The sequence below is a fragment of the Agelaius phoeniceus genome, chromosome Z, assembly GCF_051311805.1.
Source record: "Agelaius phoeniceus isolate bAgePho1 chromosome Z, bAgePho1.hap1, whole genome shotgun sequence".
Classification (NCBI taxonomy): domain Eukaryota; kingdom Metazoa; phylum Chordata; class Aves; order Passeriformes; family Icteridae; genus Agelaius; species Agelaius phoeniceus.
Genome location: NC_135303.1, coordinates 22,917,059 through 22,934,549, shown reverse-complemented (window position 1 = coordinate 22,934,549; position 17,491 = coordinate 22,917,059). Strand labels below are relative to the sequence as shown.

The 17,491-nt window shown below is 38.8% G+C and overlaps 1 long non-coding RNA gene across 1 annotated transcript in view; it reads left to right on the top strand.

Annotated features, from left to right (window-relative positions):
* Positions 1-313: 313 nt before the first annotated feature.
* Positions 314-17,491, top strand: part of LOC143691998 (uncharacterized) — a 32,524-nt gene continuing 15,346 nt past the window's right edge. Inside the window, exons 1-2 of the long non-coding RNA XR_013179843.1 lie at positions 314-428; positions 4,123-4,236. This is a non-coding gene — a long non-coding RNA (uncharacterized LOC143691998). The remainder of the gene's footprint in view (positions 429-4,122; positions 4,237-17,491) is intronic.

The window sequence follows — 17,491 nt, the reverse complement described above, 5'->3', positions numbered from 1 at the left end:
CATGCGGAGCTCTGCCTGCCTGGCTGCCCCTGGCTAAGCATGCTGCAGGCAAAAGGGCTGGTGGGGGCTTCCCCTTCCCCGCCTGTGCCCGTGCCCTGCATGAAGAGAGGGTTAAACAGCGCCAACACCAGCGCGACAGCCCCTGCCCGTGCCAGGGTCAGGGGCCACCTGGCCAGCAGCAAAAGCATGATGAGTGACTCCCCGACACAGAACCAGGACAAGATTAATTCTCAACGCTGCAGGATCTTGAAATCTTTGAATTAGTAGAACTTGTTGACAATAGTATCTACAAGTAACAATTTTTCTTCCAGCCAGAGGAGGAATTGAGGATGTATGAGAGAAAACAACATGGAAGCTCCAAGGTCTGCGGAAAAGAAAGGGGGAGGAGGTGCTCCAACTGTTGAGCCAAGATTCCTCTGCAAGCTGTGGTGAGGACTGTGGTGACAAAAACTGTCCTCTTGTCATGCATGAAGTCTATGGGGGAATGTAAAGATCCACTTGCAGCCCGTGGGAAAAGTGCTCATGCCCAAGTGGATAGATACCAATGACAGCTGTCATCTGGTGGAAGACCTGAATAGAGAGAAAGGGCCTCTGCTTCCAGAGATAGAAAGAGAACCCTTGCTTCCAAACTAGAGCAGCCTAGATTACAAGCTGTGGACAAGTGACCCATGCCACAACAATTTTGGGGAGACTGTTTGCCTGTGGGAGGGACCTGATGGCATAGCAGAGAAAAGACTCCTCTCTCTGAGTGAACAGAAGATCTCAAGTGACAAGCTGACCATAATTCCCACACCCTGTCTCCCTGCACTGTCAGGAGGGAGGAGCTGGGGGGAGAAAAGGTGTTTTAAGGGCTTATTTTACTTCTCATTACCCTCCTCTAGCTCTGTTAGTAATGAATTTATTTTACACCTTTAAATTTGAACCTGTTTTGCCCTTAGAGTGGTTTTTTTCCCTCCTAATTGTTAGGGCACAACTCATGTGCCCTTTGTTAAATTTTCTCCCTCTCCTCTGCCCAACTGTAGCAGGAGAAGGTAAACAAAGCACTTTCATAGGTGCCTGGCGTTTGGCCAATGTCAAACCAGGACACTTGCAAAAACAGAAGAGATACAAGTTACGTACCCTATATAACTTGTGCTTTAAGTTCTCCACATTTGTTTGCGCTTTTCATAACAGTTCCTAGAAAAGTGCATGAAATGTAATTAAATAATTTTCTAACAGTTATAGCTCTTTCTGAAAGACTGGGACTTTCAAAACATCAGAGTACATGCTAAATATTCCATGGAATTTAGAATAAGAGCCTTTTCCAAAAATGGGGAAGCCAGAACAAGCCATATAGATCAGGTCAAACATGTGCCAGTGAGATTCACAAACCAGTTTTATTTTTGATTGTCTCATGGTTAAAAATATGACACCCAGTGCTTATAAAATATATATGTGTGTGTATGGATATTTTTCTACAACTCTGTCTTGTATTTCTGCTTGTTTCAGAGCTGAACCTCTCAATTCAGGTGCTCATTTTTTTTTCACTTCTGGATTCCTCTTTTCTCTGTTTGCAGCTTAATTGAGCTTTCTTTGGCAATAAGATGAATGCTTATTGCATTCATCTGTGGAGATGCTGCAAGGGGCAAGGTCTAGGCTGGCATCATGCTTGCATGAAAAGATTTGTGCTGTTGGGACTGGTATGAGCTGACACAAGCAGGAATTATTCTTCCTCCTGATAGGGCACCAGCAATAGGAACCTCCCTTCCTCTCCCACATACAAGGACTGGGTTATTGTTCATCCCCTGCTCACCAGAACTGAGATTCATGGCTTTGTTGGTATTCCCATGCTGCTCCATAAAAGACTTAGAGAGGCACAATTACATGATTTTGTACTTCTGCCCTTCTCACATATTTTGTCAGTAGGAAGGCAGAGTACATGACACAAAAAGATAAATAAAGATGGTTCTTTATCATGTCAGTATATTAGAGATTTATTTTTGAGTACTGACTTAAAATTTACTGACTAGTCAAAAATTCCAGTTACCCATGCTACTTGTTCCTTGCAGACAGGTTGCTGGTAAAGTAGCGCTGAATGAAAAATGCTGTCTTTTGGCAAATGATTCAAAAACCAGCTAACTCAAAGAAAATCACACTAAGGTACAGCACATTCAATACTTGTAAGCATGTGTTTGGTTGTGTCAGTGATGAGAAGAGGTGTGAACTGTGAATCAAGTCCTAGCTTGTGGAACTGTGAAACAAAATTTTTCAACACGAATTTTGGCCTTCCTCCAGGGCTGAGACTGCAAAGATGCCTTTGGACATCTTCAAAGGCAAGGGTCTGATTCCCATCTCCATGCTAGAGGACCTGGCCTGACTACTGCTACTGCTCCTTGCTTCAAATTTGCAAGAAATTGATTTGATCTCTTGCAACTTTCAATTCTTCCAGAACAACAACAAAAAAATTATGGATAGAGCTTTTATTAGCCATTTATATTGGTCATAAATTACCATGTTTTAGCACTTTTATTTGGAAAATATCTCAAGATTTTAAATATTTTATGGTAGAAGCAAGAAAAAATGTGGTTTTTTTAATAGGGAAATGCAGTAGGCTTGCATTAGCACTTTAATTTATTACAATTCTTTAAAATACTAAGCATATCTCTTGGAAAATTATATTTAAAAAAGAAATAAGGTACCCAAAATTCTACTCTGCTCAAAACTGATTTGAATATTCAAGTGAGAGAATGTGAAACTGAATATGGACAGGGTCTTTATGTGTGAATTTAAATAAAATATAGAGACCATATAAGAATAAATAGCTAGAATAAATTTTATAACCTTAGGGATATTGATAAATAAGGAAAAATAAATTCCTTCTGGATGAGGATTATAAAGTTCTATGTAGTCATGCCACATTCAGTGAATTCTGAAGGCTGTATCACCGTAGCCTTTCACATCATGCTGTTGAGGAAAGCCCAGTGTTGTGCTTGGGAAAGTGCTGAGGATGTAGCAGACCCATCACATTACAGGGTTAGGTCCCAGTACCAACATACACCTACATACAATCAAATTTTTCATGTGAAAAACTGATTAAGTTACAAATTCTTTTCTCAATTAACCCTGGCCTAATGCAATAAAACCCTGCATGATCTTTCCTGTTAAACACTAGATGCAAACCCAACTGAGGAGCACAGCAAACCAGCCAGAAAACCAGACTGAGGGTGGTTTTTAGCTACATGACAATCTGTGAACAGAACTTGGAGGAAAAGCAAAATCCACTGTAATGTATTGAGTCGTTATTGTTAACAGCAGCATAACTCTTTTGTAACAGCAGTAACATTGGTCTCAACTGGGGAAACACAGCAGGAGGTTCATGGAGTGCTCTTCCAGCATGCTGGGGAAATGATCCCTGGTGAACGCCCAAATGCATCTTGAAACATCAGAAGTGCTGGTACTCAACTCATGTGAAGCATGAGTTACAAATATATTACGAAGATGTATATGCTCAAAGCTGCGGTTATACGAAGCATGTCATCTGTATAACCCAGAGGAGAAGAATTAAATTGTGCAATCCTAGTTAGAAGCTGAATAGATGCACTAACACTTGGAGATGAAAGGGATAAAGTGCCATAGCAAGCAGTGGCAAAGGAAACAAGGTTTGGCCTCTCCTGGGCCATTACTATGCCCAGAATAACATTATGAATCGTGATATATAAACCTAATACTACAGGGGAAGCAGAAGCTCCATCTTTCCACTTTAAAGGATTCTTGTAGCACTAAACCCTTCATGGCCTGAGCTGACAGAGGCTCCTGGGTGGGAGAAGTGCTCTTTCATTTGTCCCATAGAATTCCATTCAGGTTCTGCTGTCATATGAATAGCTGATAATTGGCATTTCCTTTCACTCACATACATTTCCCAGGAAATTACAGCAGTCTGCTAACCTGCCTAAAGCAAGTGGTGTGGAGAGAGGTGTGTGGCAGCTGCAGGCAGCACAGCTGCACCATGACAGTCTAGGATTTAGCCAGATTACCTGTATGGGGTGCAAACCTCCTCGGGAATGGGCTGATATGAAGTACCTCAATGACACTGACCAGCTCAATGTATGGTCACATTTTCTCTTCCTTTTCTTTCAAATGCAGTGTTCACTAGCTGGTGACTGCAGCAAAACATTAGGACTAACAAAGCCCAAGGGCACTTGCTGATATATAAAATAAAGATTTTTGTAATAGTGAAGAGAAGTTCTGATTCTGGAGGTAAGGATGGTTTTTGTGTGTGTGTGTTGTTGTTTTTGTGTGTTTGTTTTTTGTTTGTTTGTTTGTTTTTTCCAGTTAAGATAATACAACTTTTTCCTGATTTTTCTCTTGAAGAAAATACCTTTGTGTCAGTATGATTAAAAAGAAATAATTAGAAGCAATATTTCAAAGAAAGCTGAGCACTTTGAACTTAAGCAAACTGCTGCTTACCACTGTCCATAAAACTTCATAGTCTGTTGTGCCTGTGAGAGGAAAAAAGATGATTGAAGTACTTCAGCATAGAATTTAAAAAGTTTTCCCTTCATGAGTAAGTACACTGCACTTCCATAAGTCCAAATTAAGTTACATGGGAAGCCAGATGTCTGATGGACTATTTGGATTTGAAGGGCCAGAACTGTGGGGACAATATAAAGGTCTTTTTGATCACATTAATTGCAAAAGGTAGTGCAGGATGAGGATCGTCACCTCACAAATGGGGACACAGAAAAGGTGGAGGTGCTTAGTACTTTCTTTGCTCTGTCTTCAAAACTGATAATAAGCTAATGGTGTCTCAGTGCTCTGAGCTAGAGAAACATGGCTGTGAGAAGGATTAAGCTCACAGTTAAACTTGAAATTGTAAGGGATCTGCTGATCCAGCTGCATTGCTATAAATCTATAAGGCTTGATAGGAATGACTGAGAAATTAGATGATCCTCAAAAACCTAGCTGATGTTGTTTTGAAGCATCTGTTAATGATTTTAAATGGTCTTGGGCATCTGGAGAGGTTCCAGCTGACTGGAAGCTGGCTAACATTGTGCCAGTCTTCAAAACGGGCAAGAAGGATGACCCTGGCAAGTTCAGGCCTGCCAGTCTCACTGTATTGTCTGTTAAGTTCATGAAGAAGGTTATTCTGAGATGTGCTGAAAAACACCTGAAGGACAGACAACAGAGTAATTGGTCACAGTCAGCACAGCTTCATGAAGGACAAGTCCCACTTGTCAAAGCTGACTTCATTTTATGATAAAGTAACCCACTGTGGTAGTTACAGCTGGAGTAGAGTTAATTTTCATCACAGTGGCTGATGTGGGCTATATTTTGGAATTTTGCTGAATAGGGAATTGATAACATAGAGGTTTTTCTATTATTGCCGAGCAGGGCTTACACAGAGCCTTTCTGCTGCTCATACTGGGACACTGGTGAGGAAGTTGGGGGTGCATGGGAAGGTGGGAGGAGACACAGCCAGGACAGGTGACCCAAACTGACCAGAGAGATGTTTCAGGCCATTATGACATCATAGTCAGTACGTAAAATGTGGGGAAGAAAGAAAACGGGTATGTCTGGAGTGATGACCTTTATTTTCCAAAGTAACAGTAATGCATGATGGGCCCTTCTCCCCTGGAGAAGGCTGAACACCTACCTGCCACTGTAAGAAGTGGATTAATTCCTTATTTTGTTTTGTTTGTGTGTGTGGCTTTTGCTTTCCCTATTAAACAATGTTTATCTCAATTCATGCATCTTGTGGCTTTTACCCTTCCAATTGTCACCCCAATCTCACAGATGGGGGAGGGAGACAGTGGATGCATAGGCCTTGGTTACTACCTGGGGTAAGCACATGACAGCCACTAGTTGATAAAAGGAAGCCAGTGAAAGTAATCCTTTTAGATGTCAGTAAAGCTTTTTATTATATCTCTCCCAGTATCCTTCTGGAGAAAACGTGCAGCACAGAGCTGAATGTACACGTCAGGGCATGGGTGAGCAACTGGCTCACAGGTGAGGTACAAAGGGTGATAGTGAATGGGGTGACCTCAGAGTGGTGACCTGTCACCTGTGGGGTTCCACAGGGCTCCATTCTTGGCCCTGTGCTCTTCAGTGTCGACATTAACAACCTGACTGCAGGACTGGAAGGGATGCTAAGCAAGTTCACAAATTATATAAAAATGGGAGAAACTGTGGAATCCCTCAAAGGCAGGAGGCCTCAGCAAATTAGAGTGCTGAGCAATCACCAGCCATATAAAAATCAACAAGGGAAAGTGCCAGATTCTGCACTGGGGTAGGGCAACCCTGGATGGATGGACAGACAGATTGGGGAATGAGATGCTGGAGAGCAGCACCATGGAAAGGGACCTGGGTGTCCTGGTCAGTGACAAGTTGAACGTGAGCCAGCAGTGCCCTGGCAGCCAGGAGGGCCAAGCGTGTTGGGGTGCATCAGGCCCAGCACTGCCAAACAGGAAAGGGAGGGGATTGTCCTGCTCTGCTCTGCTCTGCTCTGCTCCGCTCTGGGGCAGCCTCACCTTGAGTGCTGGGGGTAGTTTTGGGCAGTATAAGAAAGATATAAAGTGTTTAAAGGACACCCACAGAAAGGAAACAAAGTTGATGAAGGTCCTTGAGGGGAAGCTCTGTGAGTGGCTGAGTCACTTTGTCTGTTCAGCCTACTGAACAGGAGACTGAGGGGACAGAGTCTGGAACTTCCTTTAAAGGGGAAGAGGAGGGGAAGACACTGATCTCTTCTCTCTGGTGACCAGTGACAGGAGCAGAGAAAATGGCCTGAACTTGTATTGGAGAAGGTTTAGGTTGGATATCAGAAAAAAGCTTTTCACCCAGAGTGCACTGGAACAGGCTCCCCACGGAAGTAGTCACAGCACAAGCTTGACAGAGTTTGGGAAGCATTTGGAGAGCACTTTCAGGCACATGGTGTGATTGTGGTTGTCCTGAAGGGTCAGAAGATGGACTTTGATGATGCTAGCAGGTCCATTACAAGTCAGAATGTTTTCCAATTTTGTGATTCTGTGATTTCACACATCACATCTTTCAAACGCTTAGCTAATCATGGTGTCTTTTGCAAGACTATCCTAGGAAAATTTGTAATTAATATGTGCATTTCAACACATCCATATTCAGGCACGTATAGATGAGGGTGATCTTAGACAAACCTGCCATGCAAAGCAGTGGAAACAGATTATTCAGTTGACTGGGGCAGTTTATAAGGTAGCTTAACATCAGTGAACAGCAATTGGATAATTTCATTCCAGAAGGAGCACTGCATCATGGAAAATGTACAGAAAGTAGCTGACTCACAAAGGCCTAGTGCTGTAGTTTCTGTTGAAGCAAAATTTCTACAAATGCTTCCAAAAGCAGAGGGAGACATCAACCTATTACTACTTAACAGCTTTCAGGAACAGGACTGGGCCATTAGACAGCACTTTTCATCCCATGAAATCCCATGCTGCTTTCCAAATTACATCAATTTGCAGGTACATAGATAAAACTTTATCCACGATAAACCTGGTGACCTACAGGGTAAAATACAGCAGAAACCCTGCACACCAGTTTAGAAGGGCAGCATTTATCCTGGATCAAACTGTCACTGTCTGCTGAGGACTGTGGAGTTTAATAACTTATTTCTAAAAAAAAAATAAGAGCAGAATTCTAGGGAACATAAGCATCATCTACTTTTATCCTAAGCCTAGACATGGCATCACCACACAATGTTGTTTACCCATTTCTGCTCCAGATCAGTTGTAGGAGGTAGGGTTTGTCATCCAGGTAGGACATGGTATTTGTGAGGTCTGACATGTTATCAACACAAGGTGACTTAGCAGTAAAACAGAGTTCCTATGCATGCAGTGCACTCAGGGGAAGATCATGATAAGCTCTTGCAATTAACATTTTACACAGGAAAGAGTTTTTATGAAATAAAGAACAAAACCAGTGGAATTAAGGAGCTTTTTGATATGGGAAGAATATCACCACTCGGTTTTAATGTCATTTGTGTTAAATACAAAGAATTAAGTGAATGACAAAGAGCAAACAAACCTTGGGATCATATTCACTGTAAGCTGCAAATATTAAATGAAGTTTTTACAAGCAGCAGTATCTTTCCTGGCTAAGTTTGCTTATGGCACAACTGATGGACTCCATGAATAGAACTCCAGTTCTGAGCTGAGGCCATATATATTTCTGGGTTACTGAAAAACCTTAAACCTGGCTCCACTATGAAAATGCTGAGAGGTACTTCACCATTGCAGCCTTGGCTGTTCAAACTGAAATGAGAAATCACAAAGGATTTAAATGCTCTTACTGACAAATACAGGTGTATAGTATTTGGATACAGAAATGAATTTTTTGACTTTTCTCATTATCTCAGGAGAGATTTCTGGTGTGACAAGGGTGATTATAGAAGGAATAAAAAATAAATAGCATTCAAAACCATGAAAAAAAGGCTTGATGGCCATTAACTACTAATGAAAAAAGTTCTGCAGGGGTGTGATATAGCCAACAACTTGTATTTTAACATACTGATAATGAATCCCAGCATAGCCATTCAAATCAAAGTCAGTATGCTTTCTTTTGTCCCTGTGGAAACTAAAATCAATAATACTGGCACTATCCGTACTATACCTGTATGTACATCTATGAATATGTATTTCTGAATTACAAAATACCATTGCATTTTTTTACTCTCATTTAATTCAGTTTTTGACGCAATGATGTGCATCTCTATTTTCCAATCAATTTATTCTGTTAGTATTTTTCATCATATTAAATCGCTACATTAAGTCAATAATGTTGATTACTTACCATAAGGACTGTGAACGCCACTCTAATACAGGTTATTTGCAATTTGACATCCTCATCCTAATGCGTTATTCCACTTGGAAAATTGAATGATACCCTTGATTCAGAATCTGAAACACTTAGAAGTAATGATCCTGTTTACTGATTTACTGAAGTTGTAGGTTTTTAAGCACTATTTAGTAGAAGAAACAAAAAGCACTATCAGGCAAAAAGGAAGCATCCAAGTTGTTTTAGGAAGCATTCATACATATGAATCATAGGAATTTTTTGTGATTTTTGTTGTTTCAGATCTCAGAGGCAGTTACCTAACACTGATAACCTTATTAGTGCTTCAGCTTTCTTACAATTCAGAATATGAATCTAATAAACTCAATGTAACAGAAAATGTAGATCTCAACAAGTAAATTATTTTGTCAGAATCTCATTTCAGTATTATTTGCTTACTATTGTGCAACTGATAATGGCTATAATTTATTTGGAATTATTAAAATAAATTAGAAATTGAACTGAAAGTGCTTGAGTCCTATGTGAACTATATGCCCAAAGAAAGGCACAAACTTACTTACAGTCCTTCATTCTCACATATCCACAATATTTCAAAGATTTTTCTCAGCCCTTTACTACACCGCAGATACTCAGTTACTTCCTGACCTAAGCCTTTCACTTGAGATTTTAAACATACTATTTATCTCTGAAACATCATGGATTTACGACTCATTAGCATAGAATTAGAATAAATCTGAGGAAAACAATTGAGAGAATTAGAAATACATTGCATACTAACTTTATACAGTTTAATAAGCAGATGTTGAGAGCTTGTTTGATGCCATATTTTTATTCAGAATTATTTTAGGGATTATCTAAAAGCTGTACTGTGGATTATAGGAAAAGAGTAATTTCAGTTTAATATAGCCCTATGAACATGTGAAAGTGTTTCAGACAGGTGAAATATACCAAGGGATGTCTTAAGCTACCACTCCAGGGACTATGAACGAAAAAAAAGTCAGTTGCCAAGTGGAGCTGGCATTTTACTAAGTCTGGAGATAATTGTACTAGAAATCTTGAGGATACTTTGAAGCAGTCTTAAGATATTGCCTATTGGAATTCCTTCTTAGTGCAAATTTCACTGTAATTTATTTTAGCTCAAATATTTTTGTGACATAAGATTATAGTCTGGCTCTGGATATGTATATTCATATCACCAACAGAAATTGTTGAAAGCTAAGTATCCTAAGTATCCTTGCTTCTTTGCCAGCTGATTTACTTTCTGGTTCATGTCTTGCAATTGGAAATAGTCACAAAAGCCAAACCAAGTCTTTTTGATGCACAGGCACTAAGCCGTTGGTCCATTTGAGCTGTCTGACCATCCGCTCATCAGTTTTTGCTGTTTTTGTTTGACTTCAACAGTGCTGTTCGGTGGCTTCTCCCTCATTTTCTGTACCCTGATCCTAACCCATGCAAAACAGTCAGCCCCAGGACTTGCATTAATGTTTCACAGTACCCCAGGAACACATTTATGGGCACTGAGAAAAACAGTAAGGTGCTGCCAGAGCATGCAGATGGTCTGTTACCTTCCACAAAATGAGGATAAAACATGGAACTTTTATTACTTTCCAGAAAAAATCCAGTGTCTACTATCACCCTCTTTTTTTTTTCCCCACAGTCTTTCTATTTCTGACATCTTTCTTTTTTAAGTAGTCAATGGGTTACACCACTCTTTATGAAGTCCCTTTTGTCAAGTACGCCTTCCTAATGTTGAAGACTCTGTCACTTAGTTGTCATCATACTTGAGGAGACTGATTTTCCTGCTATCACCAACTTCTTTATTCTGACACACTATCTGAATCAGTTCTAATGATCCTCTCTTATTGACTGTTGATCTTCCACTGCCTATCAGTGCCATAAAGCCAGATACCATCAAGTGACAATGTTTTGTCAGATGCTTAGCAGAGACTATCCAGGTTTACTGTTTATAAATGAAGTATTTGTTAAATTACAGTATGCAACTATACACTCCCCTTACTCCACATGCTTTAGAGAGATTCACACAGTGAATTATGAAGTCAAACCTTAAGATAGAAGAAGCCTATAAAGATTAAGTAATTTTATTCTTTTGCAAGCAATTAGTTGCACTAAACTTCTAAGTGGAGATCAGTCATAACTGAGGAATTGAGAGAGGGCAATAAACAAATTTCTATTGTTTTCTCTGAAACCTCTTGGTCCACAGACTGACTGTAATTTAATCCAGCAACTCAGTAGATTGTAAATTATCCATTAGAGTTGTCATTGCCCTCTTGAAAAGGATTTACTTTACACAATAAGGGAACAAGAAAGGAAATCTACCTGGTTGTTTTAAATTAAATGGGACATTTGCAACTCATTCATGATCATCACAGCTGTACTGTCTATGTCTTGATGATGGTCAAGTGGTTTAGAGGTTTTACTTGGCAAGCACCAACATTTAACTTTAATAGTTTAACTGTTTGGCACCTGGCAGCCTCTCTGTGTTTCAGTACCTGTTGTGAAATTCACTGCAAAAAAGAATGAAAAGTGACCAATGGACTTGGCTGCTCAACAGAAAGGTGAATTAAGTGGCTAGTTACAGTACTAGAAAAATGATATATTTTCTTAAGCAAACCTGGGGCTTTAAGAATCTCCATAATGAGCACTTCAGTACACCTTGAAAGCACTTCAGTATACCTTGGAAGTTGGTATACCAGCCACATTAGATGACATTAACAGAGCTGAAAGGTTCTAGAATGCATCTGGCAGAGTTAACTGCTGCCTCTGAAAAAAAATTACAAGCATCTTTCTTTTCCTTCCTTCCTTTCCCCCCACCCCACCTCTTTATTGTTACTATTATTTTTTGTTTTGTTTTTGTCTTGTTGTTTTATTTTGTTTCCCTCATCTATTCTGAGTAGTAAGGAACAGAAGTACAATTTTTGCAGCAGGACAATTGCCCATGTGCTAGTATACTAGGATACCTTCATACTGCAATGAAGTACAACCATGCACAAAAATATTTATTTAAATGAAAGAGATTTTATTCTTTGCCTAGCCACTATCCCAGTGCAGTAGCTGGGATAAAGCAGAGGAATTAATGTTTTGGTTCTCTTCTAAAACCCCTCACTCAATGAATGAAAAATGTTAAAGAGACTGTTTTGCTTTCAGTTCTTTTTATTTCCTTTGTATATCTAGGCAGCTGATAGAGCCCCAAATCATGTCATTCCCATTGTGCTAGGCAAAGTATAAAGAAGATGTATACAATTGCTGGTCAGAAGAGCCTAAAGACGAAAATCTAAAGGACAAGGTATCAATATCATAAGTCACAAAGCTTTTGCACTCCCAGAAGAAAATGAGAAGTACTATAAACACTGCAATATTTAAAACCCTTTATGTATATTACAGTTTTTGACTTAGTTTCCAGAATGTCTCCAGCGAACAAAATGCCAAACCCTCCCTCCCCTTAGAAAACTCCAACTTTCTTTCAAAAAAGAGTAGAAATCTTATCTTGACCATGGGTTTCCTCTGTGTTTGTGCAGCCTTAAAGAAAGCGCTAAAAAAAAAATAGAATTCCAAGTAATAAAAAAGTTTATTGTCCACAAACACTGCCACAATGCCCAGGAAGAAGTAGAATGGGGGAAAAAGAAATATGACGCATCAGAGGATATAAAGGAACAAACCTGCAAATGCATTTACATAGTTGGTTTCTTTTTGGAGTCTGCCAAAATTTCTTTGTTGTCAGAATTTGTAGTGAGCCAGAGTGACATAGCTACAAAAAAAGCTGCTACAGAAGAGAACTATAGTAATATGTTACCACCATTAATTTTTCTGCTTTGTCTAAAACTCATACAAATTACCTTGTCCTAGAAGTCATATGGCTGGATCATCATTAACTGACCCTTAAAATTCTATAAGCATCACAGAGCACGGTCTGTGAAATCACAGAAGCCAATGATGGAAAGATATCATGCATTGTTGTAACCAAAACCAGGAAACACCCATCCAGTTTGCAGAAGAAAAAAAATATACCTTTCCTGAATTTGAGTTGTACCTGTTATCTATAATTTCCCTCCTTGTCTGGTAGACCACATACAGTAATAGATAAAAAAGAGTTAGAAAGAAAAAAAAATGCATTTTAAAGTGTTAATTTTGTCTACTTTGCTCACTGTTTTCTTAATAACAGTTGCAAAAAGTGGCCAAATTGCAAAGACTTAGTGATGAAAAACTCAATGCTGCCTCTATTCTACTTCATCCACCCCCCAAAATATAATGATATCTTCATGCTAAATCAAACTATTTTTAATAATAATAAAAACCTTGTGGCACTGCAATCTTTGTTCAGTACAATATCAGTAGAGAAAGGAAAGAATCCTGAGGCAATATTTTCACATACATTAAAAACATATATGTGGGGTGTGCTATCCCCTTAAAGACACCATATGCCTCCTCTGGAGATGTTAATTCCTAATCTCATCAGGGAAATGCAGTTGTGTACTGTTTGTTTCTGTGTTCATTGGTAATGTTTTAGAAATTGTCTATCTCTACATGAGAGTTTATATACATCTGTAAAGTTACACGGCTTTTGGTATGAAACTTAACAAAAAATCTGGTTATTCCCAAGTTTAGTATATTTTTCTATATCATGATGTAGCAGCAATTTGTGAGCAATGAGAAGCAGCATTACTTTTAAAGAGGGTAAAGAAGCTCTGGGCTTAGTCTTGACATCTACTCTAGTGAATCTCAAACTGAAAATAATGAGATTTTTCAATTCATAAATTTAGCACTGTGTCTGCTTACAGTCTTGGTGAAAATGTGTTGATTAAAAAAAGGTATTTGAGCATAAAATTTTTATTAATAAATATAAAGAGTTTTGTTACTGTGCCTAGCAACTGGCAATCCCTATTAAAATTGATGTAAACTAGAAAGAACGGTTTTCTACCTTCAAAAGCTGATTATTGTAAAATTTTTCCTCAATGAACACTCTATTAGGTTTCCACTGTGAGCTTAGCTTTACAGTTATACATTTCTAAATTATGCAGACAAATATATGCAATTTCTTGTGAGGTCTTTTTATTTCATTAGGTAAGAAAATTAAAACGAATGGGAATTTAAAATGAATCGGGTAATGTTCAAGTAAAAATTCTTTCACAGACGATTTATAACCTTTTTTTATGAATGTCTTACAGTGGAATGACTTATCTTCATTTCCTTACAGATTTCTTTTAACTTTTGTACATGAAAACTGGCACTTTGATTTGATTTGATTGAGAATTTTGTAGTAAATTACTATAGTTCTTCAAAATAAATTTTCCACTATGTGCACTGTTCACTGATGTTTTATTGTAATCTGAGTCACCCAAGAACAGTGAAAATTTGGAACTTTAGGATCTTTCATAACAGAATTAACTGAATGTAGGTATTTAAGAGCTGTGTCAGGAAAAGGACTTTTTGGTGATCTAAGCATTAAATGTCAGGGTAGAAATTGCTTGCTTTGTATGTTATAGCTGTGAATTCTAAGGTGAGGAAATAGATGTGCAAAGAATAGAAGCTCTGATGATTTTATAAAATCCTGAAGTACTACTGAATATATTTATATATCTGCACAAGTCGTCCTGCAAGGTTTGCAAAACAGCAGGAATTCCTATGAGGCTGTAACACCTCTCAGATGCCTGAGGGTTTGTCAAATCCATGTGCGATCTTGTGGAACTTGTAAAATATCAGTGAGGTGTTGTAGAGTTTGAAAATTTTGGCTGGACCTTTAACAAAGTCTGGAGTTCCTGTGACAGCTAAAGCCTACCAGGACTTTTGAATTGTTCACAGCATTAATACTTCACCAAGAGAAATGCAGTTAGCCTTTTTAAAACAGCAAGATGCTCTCTAATATCACACAGATGTTTGTAGAAGAAGGTTAGGATATGAAAAATCATCAAATTACAGAGTATCAAGCTGTTGAAGACGAAAAAGTCTCTTAAGAGTTTAATGATTGCAATTATTATTCTAGTTCTCCAGACAAACTTAATTGTACCCATTGGCATACAAAACCTCCACAATTTTAAATCAATGGATACTCTGGAAATAAAATGTGCTCCTCTCAAGAAGTAGAAGTGAAGATAATGTGTTCCCAGGAGCAACTTGGTTGAAAATTAGTTCAGCTGTAGTTTATCAGTAACATAAACAACCTGGAAAAAAGTAGTTGTTTGCATCAGTGCATTGGTTAAAAAAGATATTGAGTCTTTTGCTACATGAGGTCCTTTAAAAATTGCTCAAAAAAGTTTTTATCTTCAGCTAATATTAAGTCCCTTATAAGCGACTTAGTTTTTGTTGCTCTGAACTATTGTAAATGCAGAATGTGAATGCCACACTGAACCAAACAAAGTTCAAGCCTTTCCTTAGTCTTTGCCCCTACTAGTAGAAAAGCTATGTATTTCAGTCAGCAGACAAAACATGAGGACAGGGAGAAAAAGCCATTACACAGTGTTGGTACACTATTGAGTAACTTAAACAGGAGGAGTCCTCACACAAGAGTTCTCTTCTTCCATAACTGTTTCTGCTTCTGATATAATCTACTGTATCAACTTCAGAAGATCTCTGGTAACTATTAAATTCCATTTTCCACAGTGTGCTGGTTTCAACCCATTACACACAGGCTCCAGGAAAAAAAAAATCAATCAAATATTAGTTATGGTGTAATGTCCCCTCTTGAAGGTATCAGCATGTGATAAATAGAAACCTACATTTCTGTTACTGAGCTATTAAATATTTGAATTTCACTGGTAGGAAGGTAAAACACGAGTGTACAGGAAAGTTTTGGCACAAATGGGAACTCAATTTAAATAAAAACCTTGCAATCTCCTCAGGTGCTTGGTCATGTTTAACATTGACTATACTTTAAAGCACATCATATTAAGGGTACAGTTTTGGCTTTCATCCTTTTGTATGTCTCAGCTGATGCACCTTAGAACATCACTTTAGGGAAAGTAGGATGTTTGAATGCTGTGTGTGGAGAGCAGAGCAGTTCTTTGTAAACATCTGCCATTTCTTCTTATATGGACAAATAGATAGTACTTCCAAGTACACAAATCACATTTTAGATTTAGATCTCATTTAGATAATAAATAAGAATGCAGAAAATGTTCCAGAGGGCAAGCAAACACTTTGAATATAAAATTGAAAGAAATTTTGAGAACTGTTTCCGCGTTGGTTTCTTTAGTGTGTTTTAAACCTAAGAGATGGTTATTTCAAAAAACAATGTTGTTCTCAGTCTATATGCATGTAAAGCTGGAGACTGATGGAAACCAGAAGAAAGACCATGTTAAGATTAAATTCTCAAGCAAGTAGTGACAAACTCCTTGTCCTTGAAGCTTGTATAAATAACTTTCCTCTGTTTTTTTAACCTGTTTCCCCTGCTCTCCAGCCAGCCCAGCAGCGAGGCATGTCACTCTGATGGTTCACATCCATCTCCTTTTATTGATGTCCACTTTGGTATCTCTACAGGTCATCAATATTGCTGCCTCTCTGGCAGCTGCTGGGAATGGCAGGGCAGCCTTGCGGGACTTGGCATGTGGGGGGAGGCTCCGCTCGCTGCCGAACTCACGGTTCCAGCCAGATGCCGGTACCAGGCTGTCATAAATCTTTAGGTGACCCAGGTGAACTCTGAGTCTCAAAGCTCACTGAAAACTGATCAGGCCTCTGTTTAGTTTAACAGGCCCTTTTCAGTGACAAGTGAAGGGTTCAACAAATGCTCAAACCAGATATATATTAGTTGAAAAACTAATGGCTTTTAAAAGAATGTTTGACAATTGTTTAGGGCTGTCTGTAGATCCATTATACTGATAAATGACCAACTTGGTCTATGCCAAACTGGAGATGGCCAGCAAAAAGCAACTTTGGTTAGTATTTTTTTCCCCTCCCCATGCACTCTCTACATCTTTGGGGGCTTCATAAGGGCTTCATGTGCTGTGGTGGTCAGGAAGACTTAAGGCAGCAAAGGATACCTGTGCAGCTTACAGTTAACCTTGCAATCAAACTGAAATTAAGCAAGACTGCAGATACCCCTAGTGACCTGCTATTGACCGCCTGAACTTCTAAGTTAGGGTCAGTTGGGGCCCAGAGTAGGAGGTCAAAAGCTGGTCAGTGCTCTTCAGCTTCAGCACGTTGAATAGAGAGACTTTATTGCTGTGATTTATGCAATTTGCACAGACAGGTTAAGGAGATCTTAAAACATGCCACAGTGCTCACTTACACTGGTTACACCATCCACTGGGAAAATAAATTCTGATTGTCCATATGAAATCTCTTGTGGATATGCCTTGAAGTATTTTACTCCCTGTACTATAAAGATTCATATCCACACTCGACTCTTGAACATGGCAAGCTTAGTGTTTCCACATTTATTTAAACAGTGTGAAGGCACCAAGTGAAGCACTTTACAAAGCTGATTAATTGTAAAGGCAGAATAACAAAATAACAACCAGGTGTGTGTGGGGTTTTTTTTTGATTTTTTTTTTGTTGGTGTGGAAAATGGGGAAGGCACAGCTAATTTAAGATTAGAGGATTAGAGTGGCAATTTGAACACAGTGAAGCCTGATTTTTAAGCAGTCAACAGACAGCAATCCTTGGTTTTTCCTTCTCAGCTTTAACACACCTTCTTTTATTTTTTTACCAGAAAATTTGGTTGTTGGAAACTTATCAGATCAAT